We start from the raw sequence: 19,146 nt of genomic DNA on the forward strand, positions 1-19,146 counted from the left end.
AACTGAGGTCTGGAGGAGGGGCATAGAGGGAGGAGCCAGTGCACACCAGATAGTACTAAATCTTTCTTTAGAGTGCCCAGTCTCCTGCGTAGCCCGTCTATTCCCCATGGTCCTTACGGAGTCCCCAGCATCCACTACGGACTACAAGAAATAGATTTACCGGTGAGTAAAATCTTATTTCTCTGACGTCCTAGTGGATGCTGGGAACTCCGTAAGGACCATGGGGAATAGCGGCTCCGCAGGAGACTGGGCACAAAAGTAAAGCTTTAGGACTACCTGGTGTGCACTGGCTCCTCCCCCTATGACCCTCCTCCAAGCCTCAGTTAGATTTTTGTGCCCGGCCGAGAAGGGTGCACACTAGGGGCTCTCCTGAGCTTCTTAGTGAAAGTTTAGTTTTAGGTTTTTTATTTTCAGTGAGACCTGCTGGCAACAGGCTCACTGCATCGAGGGACTAAGGGGAGAAGAAGCGAACCTGCCTGCTTGCAGCCAGCTTGGGCTTCTTAGGCTACTGGACACCATTAGCTCCAGAGGGACCGAACACAGGCCCAGCCTCGGAGTCCGGTCCCAGAGCCGCGCCGCCGGCCCCCTTACAGAGCCAGAAGCAAGAAGAGGTCCGGAAAAATCGGCGGCAGAAGACATCAGTCTTCAACAAGGTAGCGCACAGCACTGCAGCTGTGCGCCATTGCTCCTCAGGCACACTTCACACTCCAGTCACTGAGGGTGCAGGGCGCTAGGGGGGGGGCGCCCTGAGCAGCAATGTAAAACACCTTGGCTGGCGAAAATACACCACATATAACCCCCAGGGCTATATGGATGTATTTTAACCCCTGCCAGAATTCACCAAAAAGCGGGAGAAAAGGCCGCCGAGAAGGGGGCGGAGCCTATCTCCTCAGCACACGGGCGCCATTTTCCATCACAGCTCCGCTGGAAGGACGTCTCCCTGACTCTCCCCTGCAGTCCTGCACTACAGAAAAGGGTAAAAAAGAGAGGGGGGGCACTAATTTGGCGCAGTTTTGATAATAACAGCAGCTATAAAGTGAGAAACAAAAACAAGACAAGAGAGCGCAGGCAGACTCCACTGAAAGTCACAATTTTAATATACACAATGATCACATACTAAATATGCATAATTAATACTAATTAGAGCCAATAAAATAGTGAAAAGCACGTTAAATAGTGGTATTCCTGTCTATATATAGCGCTCTGGTGTGTGCTGGCATACTCTCCCTCTGTCTCCCCAAAGGGCTAGTGGGGTCCTGTCCTCTATCAGAGCATTCCCTGTGTGTGTGCGGTGTGTCGGTACGATTGTGTCGACATGTTTGAGGAGGAAAATGAGATGGAGGCGGAGCAATTGCCTATAATAGAGTTGTCACCCCCTAGGGAGTCGACACCTGAGTGGATGAGCTTATGGAAGGAATTGCGTGACAATGTCAGCTCTTTACGAAAGACAGTTGACGATATGAGACAGCCGGCTACTCAGCTTGTGCCTGTCAAGGGGTCTCAAACGCCATCAGGGGCTCTAAAACGTCCGTTACCTCAGATGGCAGACACAGACACGGATACTGACTCCAGTGTCGACGATGATGAGACAAATGTGACTTCCAGTAGGGCCACACGTTACATGATTGAGGCAATGAAAAATGTTTTGCATATTTCTGATAATACAAGTACCACTAAAAAGGGTATTATGTTTGGTGAGAAAAAACTGCCTGTAGTTTTTCCTGTATCCGAGGAATTAAATGAAGTGTGTGATGAGGCGTGGGTTTCCCCCGATAAAAAACTGATAATTCCTAAAAGGTTATTGGCATCATACCCTTTCCCGCCAGAGGATAGGGCACGTTGGGAAACACCCCCTAGGGTGGATAAAGCGCTCACACGCTTGTCTAAACAGGTGGCACTACCCTCTCCTGATACGGCCGCCCTAAAGGAACCTGCCGACAGAAAGCAGGAGAATATCCTAAAATGTATATACACTCACACTGGTGTTATACTACGACCAGCAATCGCCTCAGCCTGGATGTGCAGTGCTGGGGTGGCGTGGTCGGATTCCCTGACTGAAAATATTGATACCCTAGATAGGGACAGTATATTACTGACTATAGAGCATTTAAAAGATGCATTTTTATATATGCGTGATGCGTAGAGGGATATTTGCCGACTGGCATCAAGAGTTAGTGCGCTGTCCATTTCTGCAAGAAGAGGGTTATGGACGCAGCAGTGGTCAGGTGATGCGGATTCCAAAAGGCACATGGAAGTATTGCCTTATAAGGGGGAGGAGTTATTTGGGGTAGGTCTATCAGACCTGGTAGCCAGGGGTGTATCTACCTATTGGCCAGGATGGCACTCGCCAGGGGCGCCAGGCAAGGAGGGGGCGCCATCCGGCTGTGCCATCCATGGCAAGGGGCAGCAGCGCACTACACCTCGCTTGTAATCAGACTCAACATAAACTACAGCTCCCAGCAGCCCTTGTTACTGAGAGCTCCTGGCAGCAAGGGCTGCTAGGAGCTGTAGTTTACTTTGAGTCTGATTGATCACTAGTGCTGGGCTGTGCCGCTGGACACTGGCGTCGGCAGTGACAGACAGTCACCATGTACAGTCAGAGCCGGATTATGGAGAGGGTGGGGGTCAAGGCACAGGACTGAACTGCCCTGCATTGGGTTAGGGTCGTGGACGGAGTGGAAGCACGGGGGTGGGACTACATGACACTCACTGCCAGGCAGCCCAGCAGTATGGAAAGTGTGAGGTACTATTTCCAGTGTAATAGGTTGTGGGTTCTAATATTGGGTATGACACTTGTAAACTAATTGCCAGAGAAATAAGCAGCATTGTGACTGAGCAGATCTACATAGTGTGTTGCTGCACACTACATAGATCTGCCTAGTTGCAATGGAGAAGTTGCCCATGGCAACCAATCAGCACTGAAGTAACATCTATAATTTGCATACTATAAAATGATACAGAGCTGCTGATTGGCTGATGGGGCCACTTCTCCACTGGCTCACTTCTCCGCTGTTATCACTGCTTAGTAAATGTGCCCCTTAGTGTGTGACTATGTATGTGAATAAGTGTGTAACTATGTACAGGATGTATGTGACTGTATTTGTATATACTGCATGTGTGACTGTACTGTATATCATATGTATGTGTTTTGTGTGTGACTATGGGGTATATTCAATTGAAGTTGAAAGCTGCCGTCTGTCGAAAAGACGTCAGTTCGTGACTTTTTTAGGTTGGAAGGGGTTTCAACCTATTTAATCTAACTCCAAATTATTCGACAAGTCGAGGAATTCGACTTGTCGAAAAGCACGTGGATCGGCGGAATAGCTGCCGATCTGCGTGCTTGTGTCTAAAACGGGGTCAAAACCGACATGTTCCGGCCCCCTTTTGGACCATCTCAATTCGACTTTAAATTGAATTGAGATGCGGGAGCAGAGACGGGGAGAGCCACGGGCAGACTGGGGAGAGCAGCGCAGAGGATGTGTCACAGCCGCCGCTCACAGCAGCGTACACCCGGCTCCAGCAAGTGAGACCTCGCTTGCTGGAGCCAGGTGGACGCTGCCGTGAGCGGCGGCTGTGATGCGGGAGCAGAGATGGGGGAGAGGGGGAGACGGGGGAGAGCAGCGATGCTATAGCGCTGCTCTCCCCCGTCTGCCCGCGGCTCTCCCCTGTCTCAGCTCCCGCATCTCAATTCGACTTTTTTTAAAGTTGAATTGAGTTTGCATTGAATAGCCCAGGTCGGATCCATTCCAACAAATGAATGTCGGAATGGAGCCAACTTCAATTGAATATACCACTAAGTATGTAAGTGTATATGTGTGTGCCTCTGGGCAGAATCAGATATACTAATGGCAAATGTGGTTTGACCGCATTCCCCATATAAAATTAGGAATATATTTATTAGCACTGGTCCACATTTCCATTTTCTCTTTGCATTCCCTATATGCCCTTTATAGACTGTGTTTTCTATTTGGGTATGACTGTGTGGCGTAACGTGAATAAGAGACACTACTGTGCATTGTAATGTGAGTAATGGACACTAATGTGCTGTGTAATGTGAGTAATGGACACTACTGTGCGGTGTAATGTGATACTGTGTGGCGTAATTTGAATTGGAAGTATGATTGTGTGGCCATGCCCCTTCCCCACAAGGCCACATTCCTTTTTTGACACGCCCCCCTTATTTCAAATATGTGTGTGTGGGGGGGGGGGGTTGCCTCTGACTTTGCCAGGGGCGCTCGGACCCCTAGATACACCCCTGCTGGTAGCCACGGCAACTGCTGGAAAATCCACGGTGGGGGCCCGTCTCAAGAAGTTCAGCGCGCAGTGGGCCCACTCGCAAGTGGACCCCTGGATCCTTCAGGTGGTATCTCAGGGGTACAAATTGGAATTCGAGACGTCTCCCCCTCGCCGTTTCCTAAAGTCTGCTTTACCGACGTCTCCCTCAGACAGGGAGGCAGTATTGCAAGCCATTCACAAGCTGTATTCCCAGCAGGTGATAATCAAGGTACCCCTCCTGCAACAGGGAAAGGGGTATTATTCCACACTGTTTGTGGTACCGAAGCCGGACGGCTCGATGAGACCAATTTTAAATCTAAAATCCTTGAACACTTACATACAGAGGTTCAAATTCAAGATGGAGTCACTCAGAGCAGTGATTGCAAACCTGGAAGAAGGGGATTATATGGTGTCTCTGGACATCAAAGATGCTTACCTACATGTCCCAATTTACCCTTCTCACCAAGGGTACCTCAGGTTTGTGGTACAGAATTGTCACTATCAGTTTCAGACGCTGCCGTTTGGCTTGTCCACGGCACCCCGGGTCTTTACCAAGGTAATGGCCGAAATGATGATACTCCTTCGAAGGAAGGGAGTTTTAGTTATCCCTTACTTGGACGATCTCCTGATAAGGGCAAGATCCAGGGAACAGTTGGAAGTCGGGGTAGCACTATCTCAGATAGTGTTGCGGCAGCACGGTTGGATTCTCAATATCCCAAAATCGCAGCTGATCCCGACGACACGCCTTCTATTCCTAGGGAGGATCCTGGACACAGTCCAGAAAAAGGTTTTTCTTCCGGAGGAGAAAGCCAGGGAGTTATCCGAGCTAGTCAGAAATCTCCTAAAACCAGGCCAAGTCTCAGTGCATCAATGCACAAGGGTCCTGGGAAAAATGGTGGCTTCCTACGAAGCAATCCCATTCGGCAGATTCCACGCAAGAACCTTCCAGTGGGATCTGCTAGACAAATGGTCCGGGTCGCATCTTCAGATGCATCAGCGGATAATCTTGTCACCAAAGACAAGGGTGTCTCTCCTGTGGTGGTTGCAGAGTGCTCATCTTCTAGAGGGCCGCAGATTCGGCATTCAGGACTGGGTCCTGGTGACCACGGATGCCAGCCTGAGAGGCTGAGGAGCAGTCACACAGGGAAGAAATTTACAGGGCTTGTGGTCAAGCCTGGAGACATCACTTCACATAAATATCCTGGAGCTAAGGGCCATCTACAATGCTCTAAGCCTAGCAAGACCTCTGCTTCAAGGTCAGCCGGTGCTGATCGAGTCAGACAACATCACGGCAGTCGCCCACGTAAACAGACAGGGCGGCACAAGAAGCAGGAGGGCAATGGCAGAAGCTGCAAGGATTCTTCGCTGGGCGGAAAATCATGTGATAGCACTGTCAGCAGTGTTCATTCCGGGAGTGGACAACTGGGAAGCAGACTTCCTCAGCAGGCACGACCTCCACCCGGGAGAGTGGGGACTTCATCCAGAAGTCTTCCACATGATTGTGAACCGTTGGGAAAAACCAAAGGTGAACATGATGGCGTCCCGCCTCAACAAAAAACTAGACAGGTATTGCGCCAGGTCAAGGGACCCTCAGGCAATAGCTGTGGATGCTCTGGTAACACCATGGGTGTACCAGTCAGTGTATGTGTTCCCTCCTCTGCCTCTCATACCCAAGGTACTGAGAATTATAAGACGGAGAGGAGTAAGAACTATACTCGTGGCTCCGGATTGGCCAAGAAGGACTTGGTACCCGGAACTTCAAGAGATGCTCACAGAGGACCCGTGGCCTCTACCTCTAAGAAGGGACCTGCTCCAGCAGGGACCCTGTCTGTTCCAAGACGAACCGCGGCTGCGTTTGACGGCATGGCGGTTAAACGCCGGATCCTGATGGGAAAAAGGCATTCCGGATGAAGGAAGGATGTAACCGCACAACATTATCACCGTATTTGGCGTAAATATGTTGCGTGGTGCGAGGCCAGGAAGGCCCCTACAGAGGAATTTCAACTGGGTCGTTTCCTGCATTTCCTGCAAACAGGACTGTCTATGGGCCTAAAATTAGGGTCCATTAAGGTTCAAATTTCGGCCCTGTCGATTTTCTTCCATAAAGAACTGGCTTCAGTTCCTGAAGTTCAGACGTTTGTGAAGGGGGTACTGCATATACAGCCTCCTTTTGTGCCTCCAGTGGCACCTTGGGATCTCAATGTAGTTTTGGGGTTCCTAAAATCACATTGGTTTGAACCACTCACCACTGTGGACTTAAAATATCTCACATGGAAAGTGGTAATGCTGTTGGCCCTGGCTTCGGCCAGGCGTGTGTCAGAATTGGCAGCTTTATCCTATAAAAGCCCTTACCTAATTTTTCATACGGACAGGGCAGAATTGAGGACTCGTCCTCAATTTCTCCCTAAGGTTGTTTCAGCGTTTCACCTGAACCAGCCTATTGTGGTACCTGCGGCTACTAGGGACTTGGAGGACTCCAAGTTGCTGGATGTAGTCAGGGCCCTGAAAATATATGTTTCCAGGACGGCTGGAGTCAGAAAATCTGACTCGCTGTTTATCCTGTATGCACCCAACAAGCTGGGTGCTCCTGCTTCTAAGCAGACTATTGCTCGTTGGATTTGTAGTACAATTCAGCTTGCACATTCTGTGGCAGGCCTGCCACAGCCTAAATCTGTAAAAGCCCATTCCACAAGGAAGGTGGGCTCATCTTGGGCGGCTGCCCGAGGGGTCTCGGCTTTACAACTTTGCCGAGCATCTACTTGGTCAGGGGCAAACACGTTTGCTAAATTCTACAAATTTGATACCCTGGCTGAGGAGGACCTGGAGTTCTCTCATTCGGTGCTGCAGAGTCATCCGCACTCTCCCGCCCGTTTGGGAGCTTTGGTATAATCCCCATGGTCCTTACGGAGTTCCCAGCATCCACTAGGACGTCAGAGAAAATAAGAATTTACTTACCGATAATTCTATTTCTCGTAGTCCGTAGTGGATGCTGGGCGCCCATCCCAAGTGCGGATTGTCTGCAATACTTGTACATAGTTGCTGTTACAAAAATCGGGTTTTTGTTGTTGTGAGCCATCTTTTCAGAGGCTTCGCTGTTATCATGCTGTTAACTGGGTTCAGATCACAGGTTGTACGGTGTGATTGGTGTGGCTGGTATGAGTCTTACCCGGGATTCAAAATCCTTCCTTATTGTGTACGCTCGTCCGGACACAGTATCCTAACTGAGGCTTGGAGGAGGGTCATAGGGGGAGGAGCCAGTGCACACCAGGTAGTCCTAAAGCTTTACTTTTGTGCCCAGTCTCCTGCGGAGCCGCTATTCCCCATGGTCCTTACGGAGTTCCCAGCATCCACTACGGACTACGAGAAATAGAATTATCGGTAAGTAAATTCTTATTTTTTAGATTTCAAGGCTAAAACTAAAGATATTTAACTTCCATAATGACCCGCAGGAATGCGCTTCATTTACGATCTAGTGTATACACACTGGACGATGTGAACAATATATCGTCCGATCCGCCGGTTTGGGTGATATATCGGGTCCCTAACGTCAAGTGTGTACCCAACCTAACAGTATGTACTTACATTTCATAATAAGTGCTGCATTATAATTTCTGCTGCGGGGTACACTGGGCTCCACAAGGAATGGACAATGGGGTGTAGAGTAGGATCTTGATCCGAGGCACCAACAGGCTCAAAGCTTTGACTGTTCCCAGAATGCACAGCGCCGCCTCCTATATCACCCCGCCTCCCAGCACAGGAGCTCAGTTTTGTAAGTTGGTGCTGCAGTAAGCAGGCACTGAACAGAGGGGCTGCTCCAAGCAGCCCTAAGAAAAGCTTTTTATAAAGTAAAAAGTGAAGACTTCAAGGGCAGCAGCGGTGGTAAATGTCTTGTGACATTCACTTCTGCAGCTCCAGCTCTCCCCAGCGGCGCTGTACACTCCCAAGCCCTGGTTGCCGGGTACCTACAGCGAAGGCTCCGGTTTTCTTCACGTTAGACACACACGGCTGGGGCTCTTCAGGATCGCGTGGCCGCGCTTCGGGAGGTGGTAAGTGGGTCCCGCTTGCGGGACCCGGTCTTTATCGCGATCCGGCGCGGTCAGTGGGAGGCGGGCCGCGCGTGCTGGCGGTGGACACTGTGGCAGTACAGGTGATCCCACTAGATCACCAGGGCATGGGCGCAGGTCAGATTTTCTCTCTAAACCAATTCTTATATCGCCCACAGTACCCGGTGGTTTTGCCAGCAGAGCGGAAAAGGCTTAGACCTGAAGCCCCTCCCCCAGCCCCAGGGCGCCATTTCTAGCAAGTGTTCCCGCCCTGGAGCTGCATATCTGTCTTTTCCTCACTCCCTGTCAGTGTCTGCGGCGCCATTTTCCCTCAGCTCACTGTTCCTGGGACTGCTTGGGCAAATCCTCCTATGTAAAGCCGCCTGGTTGTCAGCGCTGTGCCTTTACATGACACTTAAGTATTCTACCTGCCTTTTTAGACAGTGATAGTTAGGAAAGAGTGCATTTAGTCAGGGTTTTATAGTACAATTACCCTGTGATATACATCCAGTTCTTACTGTGTACTGTTATATCTATAGTTATATAGCTGTGTAAGCCAGTCCAGTGCAGTATTATTGTCAGTAATAACCTCTGCATTGTACAAACTGTGACTTTCTGTGTGTGCATTTGATAGTTGAGTGGTGTCCATTTCGTGTCTTTCACTCAACCTGCTATCCCTATATTCCATAACCTGAGGGGGCTTGGTGCGTCAGGTTTTATCTAATATAGGATTTTCACAAAGATATACTGTATTACGTATTTTTCTGTGTGATTTAGTCACCATATCTCTCCTTTATCTCTGCTAGTGCTGACTACACTGTGCAGGGGTTTGGGTTTAGAGGTATAGTGCTGCTGATAATTGTACTGTGTTACCTCATACTGCAAGTTATATCATGTCTGCTTTTGAGGGTAACGGTTCTGGGGCTGAACACACTGCCGGTGTTGCTGAAGCCGCAGATAACTATGAGGAGAATATAGCAGCTTTGGGCTCTGGTTCTGGGGGCTCCTTGCCCCCCAGTGGGATGGTGGCAACGGGGGCAAATAATGACCCGCCGTGGGCTGCTTTTTTCACGCTTCTGCATACGCTAGTTCATAAACTAACACCCCCTATGGAACCCCCAATGCCGGTACAACCGTATGTGGTCCCTGAAGCTAACCCGCCGTGGGCGGACGATTTATCTGCTCAATTAAAGAAGTTGAACCAGTCCTTGACTACTAAAAAGTCTGACCACCACTCGCCTAAGTGCAAGAGGTCCTCTAAGCGAGCGCTTATCTCCTCACAATCCACTGTTGTCACTGACACCTCATCTGATGAAGACAGCACATGTACTGACCCCTCAGGTTCTGACTCAGATACGGCTGATGGGGAGGGTAGTTCACATGTGGATGTTCCTGATCTTGTGGAGGCTATTAAATTAATTCTGCAGATTACGGATGATCCCGAGCCATCCGTCCCTCCTAAGAAACCAGATAGCTTCAAACGTCAGAAGGTGGTTAAACAAGTTTTACCTCACTCTGACCACCTAGTGGATATACGTCAGGAACCCTGGGAAAACCCGGGTACGAAGTTTGTGCCTCAAAAGAAGATGCTGGCTCGCTATCCCCTCGCGCCAGAGCTGTCTAAAAATTGGGAAACGCCTCCTCCAGTGGACTCACATGTGGCTAGGATGGTGGTTTCCTCAGCTCTACCTGTCACTACCGTCACATCACTAAAAGAGCCTACGGATAAACGTGTGGAGGGTTGTCTGAAAGCGATTTACACCCTCACGGGTGCTGCACAAAGGCCCACTATTGCAGCTACATGGGCTGCAGAGGCTATTGAAGCATGGGCCTTGGAGTTAGAAGCTGAAATCTCTTCTGACCATGCTAGACAATGCTTGTCATATATTGTCACAGCTTCTCGATATATTAAAGAGGCGGCTTCTGATGCCTGTATCCTAGCAGCCAAGGCCTCTACTACGTCAGTCCTGGCTCGCCGGATATTGTGGCTGAGATCCTGGTCTGTGGATCTGGACTCTAGAAAAACCCTGGAGGTACTCCCTTTCAAGGGAGATATTCTGTTTGGGGAGGACTTAAATAAGATAGTGGCTGACTTGGCTACTGCCAAAACTGCCTGTCTGCCTAATACCGCTCCTTCTGTGTCGAAGGCTAAAGGTACGTCCATTCGCCCTTTTCATCCTTCAGGTAAAGCAAAAGGTCAGGCGTACCATAAGCAGACCCGCACTTCCAAACCTGGTAAGCCGAAGCCCAAAAGAGCCTGGGCTGCCTGTCAGCCAGCTGCCAAGACCGATAAGCCTGCCGCATGACGGGGCGGGCCTCCCCCTGGGGGATCCCAGGGTGGGGGGCCGGCTTCTAGAGTATACCCAGGAATGGTTGAAGACCACTTCAGATGCCTGGGTACTGGAAGTCGTCACACAAGGTTACGCCATAGCCTTCAAAAACCGACCCCCTCATCGATTTTGCCAGACAGACGTCCCTTTGGACCAGACAAAGGCAAAAACTCTACACTCAGTGGTACAGACCCTCCTGGATACAGGAGTCGTAGTACAAGTGCCTCTTGCTCAGAGGGGGCGAGGGTACTATTCTCCGCTGTTTCTAGTCCCGAAACCGAATGGGTCCTCCCGGCCCATTCTCAACCTCAAGGCATTGAACAGGTTTGTGAAGATTTCCAGGTTCCGTATGGAAACCCTTTGCTCTATAGTTCTGGGCTTGGAACCTGGGGACTACATGGTCTCCCTGGACACACAGGATGCTTACCTGCATATTGGCAACATCCATTACCAGTTTCGGGCATTACCTTTTGGTTTAACAACGGCTCTACGAGTCTTCACTAAAGTTATGGCGGCGATGACAGTGGTACTCTGCCGTCAAGGGGTCAGGATACTGCCGTATCTGGACGACTTGTTAATCCTGGCAAATTCCCCAGATCTTCTCCTGCGTCATCTGGATATGACGGTCCGGTTTATACAAGCCCACGTGTGGCTCATCAACTGGAAGAAGTCATCCCTGATCCCTGCTCAGAGCATGGTGCATCTGGGAGCACTATTGGACACTCACAACCAGCGGTTGTTCCTGTCTCAGGAGAAAGTCCTGAAACTTCAGGACAGGATTCATTGCTTCCTATCTCGTCCGCAAGTGTCGATACATTCGGCAATGCAGGTGCTGGGCCTCATGGTGTCAGCATTCGACATGGTGGGGTACGCTCAATTTCACTCTCGCCCTCTCCAGAGGCTGATTCTAGCCAAATGGGACGGCCTGCCTCACCGGATCAGGTCTCAAATGATCTCATTGACTCCGGAGGTCCGTCTGTCGCTGCTCTGGTGGCTCCGGGACCAACAACTGTGCAGGGGCCGTCCGTTCTGGATATCCAACTGGGTGCTGTTGACGACAGATGCCAGTCTAAGAGGTTGGGGCGCGGTGCTGGAGCAACACCTCCTTCAGGGGCGGTGGACCAAGGAGGAGTCCCTACTCACGATCAATATTCTGGAGTTGCGGGCGGTCTTCAATGCCTTGAACCTAGCCCAGCATTTAATTCAGAACCGTCCTGTTCAAGTACAGTCGGACAACGCCACCACAGTGGCTTACATAAATCATCAAGGCAGCACTCGGAGCCACCTAGCAATGAAGGAAGTCTCACGGATTCTACAGTGGGCAGAATGCCATCTACCGGCCATATCGACAATATTCATTCCGGGAGTCCTGAATTGGGAAGCGGACTTTCTCAGTTGTCAGGACGTGCATACCGGCGAGTGGGGCCTCCATCCAGAAGTGTTTCAACTCCTAGTGGAAAAGTGGGGCCTTCCAGACGTAGATCTGATGGCGTCTCGACACAATCACAAGGTTCTGGTCTTCGGAGCAAGGACAAGGGATCCTCAAGCAGCATTCGTGGATGCGCTGCCGGTACCGTGGAGGTTTCGGCTGCCGTACGTGTTCCCTCCGGTGTCACTCCTTCCCAGGGTAATTCGGAAGTTCAAGCAAGAAAAAGGAATTCTACTTCTCATAGCTCCAGCGTGGCCCAGACGGCACTGGTTCTCAGACCTGCAAGGCCTATCGTCAGAGCATCCAATTCTACTTCCACAACGCCCAGACCTCCTCGCTCAGGGCCACTGTGTCTACCAGGACCTAGCCCGGCTGTCTTTGACGGCGTGGCTCTTGAAGCTTCCGTCTTGAGGGCTAAGGGTTTTTCTGAAGAGGTCATTAAAACTATGTTGCGGGCCCGGAAACCGGCTTCTGCTCGGATTTATCATAGGGTCTGGCATTCCTACTTAGTTTGGTGCGCATCTAACAATTATGACGCTTCCAAGTTTAGTACAGCCAAATTTTTGGCTTTTCTGCAGCAAGGCCTAGATTTAGGCCTGCGTCTGGCCTCCCTCAAGGTTCATATTTCTGCCTTGTCGGTGTGGTTTCAGAGAAAAATTGCGACTTTGCCTGATGTTCATACTTTCACTCAGGGTGTGTTGCGTATCCAACCTCCCTATGTTCCGCCTGTGGCTCCTTGGGACCATTTGAACCTCTTGGTTCAGCTGACCTTAAGAGGCTTTCCCTTAAGGTGGTGTTCTTGCTGGCTATTGCCTCTGCTAGAAGAGTGTCGGATCTGGGTGCCTTGTCTTGTAGTTCCCCATATCTGATTTTTCACCGTGACCGGGCGGTTCTTAGGACTCGTCCCGGATATTTACCTAAGGTGGTTTCTTCGTCCCACCTTAATCAGGAGATTGTGGTTCCGGCCTTTGTCTCTCCTGATTTGTCTCCCAAAGAGCGGTCTTTGGATGTGGTACGGGCTCTCCGTATCTATGTGAAGAGAACTGCTTCTATTCGAAAATCTAATTCTCTCTTTGTTTTATTTGGATTTCACAAACGGGGCTGGCCTGCTCACAAGCAAACTCTGGCCAGATGGATTAGAATGGTGATTGCACATGCTTATGTGAAGGCTGGTCTCTCTGCTCCTGATCACATGAAGGCCCATTCTACTCGGTCTGTTGGACCTTCTTGGGCGGCCTAACGTGGTGCGACCCTTGATCAATTGTGCAAGGCGGCTACGTGGTCCTCGAGGAACACGTTCAGAAGGTTTGATGCCTTCGATACTGCCGCTTCCCAGGATGCTTCCTTTGGACGCCGGGTTCTTGTGCCCGCTACAGTGCGTCCCCTCCCATAAGGAACTGCTTTAGGACATCCCCATTGTCCATTCCTTGTGGAGCCCAGTCAGTGGCGTAACTAGAAATTTTTCTCCCCCAAGCCAAAAAATTCTTCGGCGCCCCCCCCCCCCCCCATAATTGGCACTAGGAAAGGGATAAACATGTGCGCGCCGAAGGCGCGCGGCGCCAAAAGGGGCGTGGTTTTGTTTAAATGGGCGCGGCTTCGCATAAAGAGGCGTGGCATTGCAGGACTAAACTACCTTATACCCCAGTTTTGCAACCTGCACGCCCAGACGTTAGCCACCACAGGAAAGAAAAATAATCCTGATTCATGCCCCTTCCATTATTTGTCATTTTTCCTCCTTATAGTAATGCCCAGTATACATTATGCCACATACTGCAAAGGCCCTCAGACATTATGCCACACACAATAATGCACATGACACAATATGCACACACCGTAATGCCCCCGACACATTATGCCACACACCGTAATGTCTGTGACACATTATGACAGGAATCGCAATGCCCGTTATACATTATGCTACACACTGCAATGCCCCTGATACATTATAGCACATACCACAATGCCCATGATATAGTATACCACACACCGCAATGTCCGTGATACATTATGACACACACCGCAATGTCCGTGATACATTATGACACACACTGCAATGAACCTGAGACATTATACCACATACCACAATGCCCATGATATAGTATACCACACACCGCAATGTCCGTGATACATTATGACACACACCGCAATGCCCGTTATACATTATGCCACACTGCAATGACCCTAAGACATTATACCACATACCACAATGCCCGTGATATAGTATACAGACACCGTAATGCCTGACACATTATGCCACACACCGCAATGCCCATTATACATTATGCCACACACTGCAATGACCCTGAGACATTATACCACATACCACAATGCCCGTGATCTAGTATACCATACACCGTAATGCCTGTGACACATACCGCAATGCCCGTTATACCCTATGCCACACTGCAATGCCCCTGAGACATTATACCACATACCACAATGCCCGTGATATAGTTTGCCACACACCGTAATGCCTGTGACACATTCTGACACACACCGCAATGTCCGTGATACATTATGCCACACACCGTAATGCCCATTACACATTAAGTCCTACATTAAGGCTTCTAATTACTTTTAAATTACCTGCTCGTTGCCAGGGGTTTCATGCTCTTGGTTCCATGCACGGTGCCTGGGGTTTTCATGCTCAGGGTGTCATGCTCGTTGCCAGGTGTTTCATGCACTCGGTGTCATGCTCGTTGCCAGGGGTTTCATGCACTGGGTGTCATGCTCATTGCTAGGGGGTAGTGCTTGTTGCTAGGGCTGTGCTCCCAGTGCCACATATGTCCTCAGTGCCAGATATTCCCCCACGGTGCCAGGTACTCACATGCCCCCAGTGACAAATATAGCCTCTCCCCCCAGTGCCACATATGCCCCCAGTGCCAGATATTCCCCCACAATGCCAGGTGCTCACGTGCCCCCAGTGCCAAATATAGCCCCCCATGTGCCAGGTACACATACAGTGCCATATATGCCCCCTCAGTGCCCCCCCCAGTGCCATATATGCCCCCTCAGTGCCTCCCCAGTGCCATATATGCCCCCTCAGTGCCCCCCAGTGCCATATATGCCCCCTCAGTACCCCCCAGTGCCATATATGCCCCCTCAGTGCCCCCCCAGTGCCATATATGCCCCCTCAGTGCCCCACCAGTGCCATATATGCCCCCTCAGTGCCCCACCAGTGCCATATATGCCCCCTCAGTGCCTCCCCAGTGCCATATATGCCCCCTCAGTGCCCCCAGTGCCATCTATGCCCCCTCAGTGCCCCCCAGTGCCATATATGCCCTCAGTGCCCCCCAGTGCCATATATGCCCCCTCAGTGCCATATATGCCCCCTCAGTGCCCCCCGCAGTGCCATATATGCCCCCTCAGTGCCATATATGACCCCTCTGTGCCCCCCAGTGCCATATATGCCCCCTCAGTACCCCCCAGTGCCATATATGCCCCCTCAGTACCCCCCAGTGCCATATATGCCCCCTCAGTGCCCCCCAGTGCCATATATGCCCCCTCAGTACCCCCCAGTGCCATATATGCCCCCTCAGTGCCCCCCCAGTGCCATATATGCCCCCTCAGTGCCCCACCAGTGCCATATATGCCCCCTCAGTGCCATATATGCCCCCTCAGTGTCTCCCCAGTGCCATATATGCCCCCTCAGTGCCCCCCAGTGCCATCTATGCCCCCTCAGTGCCCCCCAGTGCCATATATGCCCTCAGTGCCATATATGCCCCCTCAGTGCCCCCTGCAGTGCCATATATGCCCCCTCAGTGCCATATATGACCCCTCTGTGCCCCCCCAGTGCCATATATGCCCCCTCAGTGCCCCCCAGTGCCATATATGCCCCCTCAGTGCCCCCCAGTGCCATATATGCCCCCTCAGTACCCCCCAGTGCCATATATGCTCCATCAGTGCCCCCCAGTGCCATATATGCCCCCTCAGTGCCCCACCAGTGCCATATATGCCCCCTCAGTGCCATATATGCCCCCTCAGTGCCTCCCCAGTGCCATATATGCCCCCTCAGTGCCATCTATGCCCCCTCAGTGCCCCCCAGTGCCATATATGCCCTCAGTGCCCCCCAGTGCCATATATGCCCCCTCAGTGCCATATATGCCCCCTCAGTGCCCCCCGCAGTGCCATATATGACCCCTCTGTGCCCCCCCAGTGCCATATATGCCCCCAGTGCCATATATGCCCCCTCAGTGCCATATATGCCCCTCAGTGCCACCCCAGTGCCATATATGCCCCCTCAGGCCATATATGCCCCCTCAGTGCCCCCCCCCTGTTCCATATATGCCCCCTCAGTGCCCCCCCAGTGCCATATATGCATACCTCCCGCAGTGTCCCGCGATGGGGGGGGCAGTTGGGAGGCTCCTACAGTCACTACTCTGCATAGCAGAGCAGTAGTGAATAGACGCTGTGCGCATGCGCACAGCGTCTATTCAGCGCAGACAGTGGGAGAGAGGGCATGCCAGCAGCTCACAGAGCGCTGGGCATGCCCCCTCAGTGACGAAACGGGGGCGTGGCCCGCGATCGCGGGTCCTCCGCGAAGCCACGCCCCCTTTTCATAGGACACCCCCCCCCCGACACGCCGGAGACTCAGAGGGACACAGGAGAGGCGCACGCTGTGCCCTCCGTGTCCCTACTTCACAGCGGGGGGCTAGTGACAACAGATTGACAAGCGGACGTTCGTCCGCATGTCAATCTGCTCTAAATCAGTGGCGGCGCCCCCGCAGCCCCTCGCCCCCAAGCCACCGCGAGGGCTGCGGGGGCAGTAGTTACGCCACTGAGCCCAGTGTACCCCGCAGCAGAAAACGAGTTTTATGGTAAGAACTTACCTTTGTTAAAACTCTTTCTACGAGGTACACTGGGCTCCACAAGGCGCCCACCCTGACGCACTTAGCTTCTTTGGGTTGGTATGGCATTAGCCGCTGACACTTCTCCTGTCTTGAGAGTGTGGTGTATGTGGCTACTAACCGTTGTCGTCTCTTTTCCTGCTACTGAATTGGGCTGGTTAACTAAAAACTGAGCTCCTGTGCTGGGAGGCGGGGTGATATAGGAGGCGGCGCTGTGCATTCTGGGAACAGTCAAAGCTTTAAGCCTGTTGGTGCCTCGGATCAAGATCCTACACCCCATTGTCCATTCCTTGTGGAGCCCAGTGTACCTCACAGAAAGAGTTTTAACAAAGGTAAGTTCTTACCATAAAACTAGTTTTTTTTACAAAAGTCACAGAGCTAAAAGGGACAGATGTATTAACCTGGAGAAGGCATAAGGAAGTGATAAACCAGTGATATATGCAAGGTGATAAAGGCAGCAGCCAATCAGATCCTAACTGTTAATTTACATATTGGAGCTGATTGGCTGGTGCCTTTATCACCTTGCACATATCACTGGTTTATCACTTCCTTATGCCTTATCCAGGTTAATACATCTGCCCCACAGCCTGTAAAAATGACAGGTTGGAGCTGATTGGCTGGCACTTTATCTCTCTCGAGGCTTTGCTAATTCTCCCCCTATGTCCTGAATCAAACATGTCCTAAAATAGACACCACTAACAAATCAGGCCTAGATATTTACATTTACCAATATGTTTGGAGTTCCCACATCCTTTCACAGCACTCTGATGAATGAAATCCACCATGTCTCTTCTGTAGATAGTCTACTAGTACCGTATATACTCGAGTATAAGCCGACTTTTTCAGCACATTTTTCTATGCTGAAAAAGCGCCCCTCGGCTTATGCTCGAGTCAACGGCTACAGCAGATGCCGTGGGCTGTGTGGGCGTCCGCTGCAGCCGGCTCCAGGGACAGACACTAAAGGTCATTATTGACCTCTAGTGTCTGTGCGGCGTTGCTATGGGAGAGACGTCATGACGTCTCTCCCATAGAGATTATCAGGTGCCGGGAAGCGGGCGCCGGAGCGGGCGGACAGACGGAGCAGCAGAAGAAGCGGTCGGGAAGCAGGAGCGGGGCAATGGTAAGTATTGTATTTGTGTTGGTGTGTTTGTAAGCGGCGACGGGGGCACAGCAACAGGAGGCAAAGAAAGAGGGGGCACAACTACTGGGGGCAAAGAAAGGGGGCACAACTACTGGGGGCAAAGAGAGGGGTCATAACTACTGGGGGCAATGAAAGAGGGGGCACAACTACTGGAGGCAAAGAAAGAGAGGGCATAACTACTGGGGGCAATGAAAGAGGGGGCACAACTACTGGGGGCAAAGAAGGGGCATAACTACTGGGGGCAAAGCAACGGGGGCATGTTTTTATCTGGCACTGTGGGGGGATATCTGTCACTGGGGGTATATATGGCACTGGGGGCACAACCCTAGCAACAAGCATTACACCCTGGCAACAAGCATAACACCTACCGCATGAAACCCCTGGCAACGAGCATGACACCCTGAGCATGAAAACCCCTGGCACCGTGCATTTCCCACCCTAGGCTTATACTCGAGTCAGTAATTTTTCCCAGTTTTTTGTGGTAAAATTAGGTGACTCGGCTTATATTCGGGTCGACTTATACTCGAGTATATACGGTAATTCAGTTGTGTCTGTCAGGCAGTTATGGAAGATTAAAAGTGCAGCCTAAATAAAAGCTTGATTGCATTGTCCAGGTATTTCCAGGGATACTCTGCTTGAGAAATATGGTCTGTGTCTGAAATGCTGAACGCATTTGTGTAAACTGTTGTAGTCAGAAGATCCTTTGGACAACCAATATGCTTAAAGTAAATGGCCTATTCACTCTCAGTACATGAATAATTCTAACTGCATGGCAAGGCTACTTATCATGCCGACATGTGTAAATATAATATAGAATAAATAATACATCTTCCACACAAAGTAAATGTACGGTATAAACATCTGGTGCTATTAAAGCTGAAAAAGCACTTGCAAAAATAATTAAAAAAATTTATTTGTCAATTTTAAATTGTGAAGATGGATATATAGCATAAATTTCTAGTCCAAAAGAAACTGCTGTGAATTGGGGTGAGTAACTCAACATACTGGTATTTATTGGATATATGCAAGCAGGGCACATATCAGCCATAAGCTGGAATCAGTTGTAGACCCCTCCTTGGTC

At 50.7% G+C, this 19,146-nt stretch overlaps 1 protein-coding gene and 1 long non-coding RNA gene across 5 annotated transcripts in view; one reads left to right on the top strand and one right to left on the bottom strand.

The window, feature by feature from the left end:
- Positions 1-19,146, top strand: part of CLCN2 (chloride voltage-gated channel 2) — a 251,259-nt gene that overhangs the window by 222,122 nt on the left and 9,991 nt on the right. The window lies entirely within an intron of this gene.
- LOC134909586 (uncharacterized) overlaps positions 1-19,146 on the bottom strand; it is a 146,825-nt gene that overhangs the window by 46,276 nt on the left and 81,403 nt on the right. The window lies entirely within an intron of this gene.

Source organism: Pseudophryne corroboree, chromosome 4, assembly GCF_028390025.1.
Source record: "Pseudophryne corroboree isolate aPseCor3 chromosome 4, aPseCor3.hap2, whole genome shotgun sequence".
In the NCBI taxonomy this organism is placed as follows: Eukaryota; Metazoa; Chordata; class Amphibia; order Anura; family Myobatrachidae; genus Pseudophryne; species Pseudophryne corroboree.